A 2,613-nucleotide genomic window follows, 5' to 3' on the forward strand; every position below is an offset into this window, starting at 1 on the left:
GAGGAGGAGGAGGAGGAGGAGGAGGAGGAGGAGGGAGGGATTGGCCAAGATGACCCCCAAGTCCTGCCCTGGGGGCTGAGGCCTGCGCTGGGGAGAGGAGCTGGCAAGCAGAAAATAACCTAGCGGGGAATGCTAAACACAGTCCCAAACCCCTGAAGGCTAGAAAGGTTGGGGTGTGGCGCTGGGGGGCTGACAGCCCCCCAGGAGAGTTGTGAGTGTGGGTTATTTCTCAATTATCTTTTTTGTTGTTGTTGGTCGTGGGGCCTGAACTCTGGGCCTGGGCGCTGCCCCTCAGCTCTTCAGCTCCAGGCGAGCGCTCTACCACTTGAGCCACAGCGCCACTTCCTAGTTTTTCCTCAATTATTTGTTTGTTTTTGTGGAGTTGGAAAAACAAAAAGAGAGCCCAAGTAAAGAAAGGAACTTTTAAGGTTCCAGGAGGTAAAAAGCCTATCAGGCCACCTGTGCAAAGGCCCTGAGGTCACATCCTGCGAGGCAGGTGAGGCCAGTGGGGGGGGGAGGAGGGCAGCTTGCGGCTGGACCGGAGGAGCCTCGCCTCGGGGCCCCTGGGAGGTGAGACCTGCGTGGACTCAGGTGTGCCTGGTTGAGAGGCTGAGAGGGTGGGGACCAGGGTCCTGAGAGGAGGCGGTCAGACCAGGCCGGAGGAGAAGTAGGATTCTGGGTCTATGGGAAGTCCAGCCACAAGGCTAGCTGAAAGGGGTCAGAGGCGATGTGACCTGCGCAGACAAGGGGTGTCCCTTTTCCTGCTTTCCCCTGGGAGTGGGGGGACCCAGAGAAGTCAGAGTGGACCTGCGCTCATCTTTTTCAGACAGGAAGGGGTGCAGCCTGGGGTGCAGAGGCTCAGCTGTATGACCCCCCCCCCCGCATGCTGCGGCCGCATTTCTTCCCCTTTGAGCTATTTCCAACAATTTAGCATTTCATCCATTAGCTGCTGGGTCGTTTGTGCGAGATGCTGGGGGCGTGGCCACCCGCCGTGGGCGTGGCCCGAGGTGTAAGGTAGCTGGGTGCCTGCGGTTAGTGGTGATTGGTTGCGGCGTGGAGGGGCGTGGCCGGCAGCGAGGGCGTGGTCTCGTTGCGGGGCGTGGTTAACGGCGAGGGGCGTGTCTCGGTGACCGGCCTAGCCTGTGGGGAACGCTGGATTCTGTGCCCAGGCCCTCAAGTCCATTCAACGAAAAACGCGCTCAGGGACAGCGCCCAAGCTCCGAGTTCAAGCCCCAGGACCGGCAAAATGAACATAAAAAGCAAAATGGTAGCTGGGTGCCGGTGGCTCACGCCTGTCATCCTAGCTACTCAGGAGGCTGAGATCTGAGGATCGCGGTTCAAAGCCAGCCCGGGCAGAAAAGTCCCTGAGACTCTGATCTCCATTAAACCACTAGAAAACCGGAAGTGGCGCTGTGACTCAAGAGGGAGAGCGCCCACCTTGAGCTGAAGAGTTGAGGGATAGTGCCCAGGACCAGAGATCAAGCCCCACCACTGACCCCTTCTCCCCCCAAAAAAGCAAAATGGCATGTCATATCAACATTGTCATCAGAAAAATCTTCCTTAATAAATAAGGAAAAAGTACGCATCATGGGATAGGCAAGGGGTGATGATTCGCCCCAGCATTCAGGAGGCAGAGCCGGGAGGCCTCAAGCTCCAGGCCAGCCCTGTCTCAAATGATAGCATCTTTTTTCTTGTGTATGTCAATACTGGGTCTCGAACCCAGGGCCTGGTGCTCCGGCTTGGTTCTTGTGGTTCACGGTGGGTTCCATTTGTGGCTTTTTGTTGGTTCATTGGCAAAAAGAGAGTCTCACTCGCTTTCCTGCCTCGGATGGCTTCACACCGAGACCCTGAGACCTCAGGTCTTTGTTCAGGATCAGCTGCGAGGCCTGTGGCTGCTGAAGTGGGGAAGACCCTCCTAACCCTGGCCTCTTCCCAGGGGCTTGGGCTGGGTCCCAGGGCTTGTACAGATTACCACTGCGAGCCTCAGTTTCCCCTCCCTCTAGGAACTGGGACAATCGACAGCAGCCGCCTTGCAGATGCTTTGAGGCCTCTGTGTCCAAATCCGGCCTGGCCGCTGGAAGGGCTTTATAAATAGTATTTTGAAAGAATTACGAGACCACAGGGCGATCACATGACTTCTCCTAAAAAGGAAACAAAGTTCCCATCACGTGATCCCGTGTGGGTTAAAGAGCTGCCCCTGGAGGGCCGGCCTGGGGGCTGCTCCGAGCCTGGAAGTTTCTCTCCCTGTCCATTCTGTTCTTGTCGTTCCGTTCCCAGAACCTGAGGCTGAGCCGTTGGGGCGAACCCCGAAGCTTCCCTTCCTGGACTGGACATTCTCTCGCCCGTGAAGACCCCTCCGTGGGGGGTGTCCCTTCCCCCATCCTGGCCCATCCTATGTGGACCCTCGCCTCTCTTTCCTGCCTCAGTTTCCCGCTCTGGGAAGGCTAGGTTAGCCGAGTTGTGCACAGGACGACCATCCCCGTGGGGACCCCCCTCCTTCACCCCTCCAGCCGCTCAGTGTCGCGAGCCCCGGGGACCAGCTGGCCGCGCTGGCCTGGCCGCTCCCGGGCCTGGGAGGAGGGGTGGGAACAGGTTGTGTCCCGGGGCGGGGCG

The sequence above is a fragment of the Dipodomys ordii genome, unplaced genomic scaffold (genome assembly GCF_000151885.1).
Source record: "Dipodomys ordii isolate 6190 unplaced genomic scaffold, Dord_2.0 Scaffold184, whole genome shotgun sequence".
In the NCBI taxonomy this organism is placed as follows: Eukaryota; Metazoa; Chordata; class Mammalia; order Rodentia; family Heteromyidae; genus Dipodomys; species Dipodomys ordii.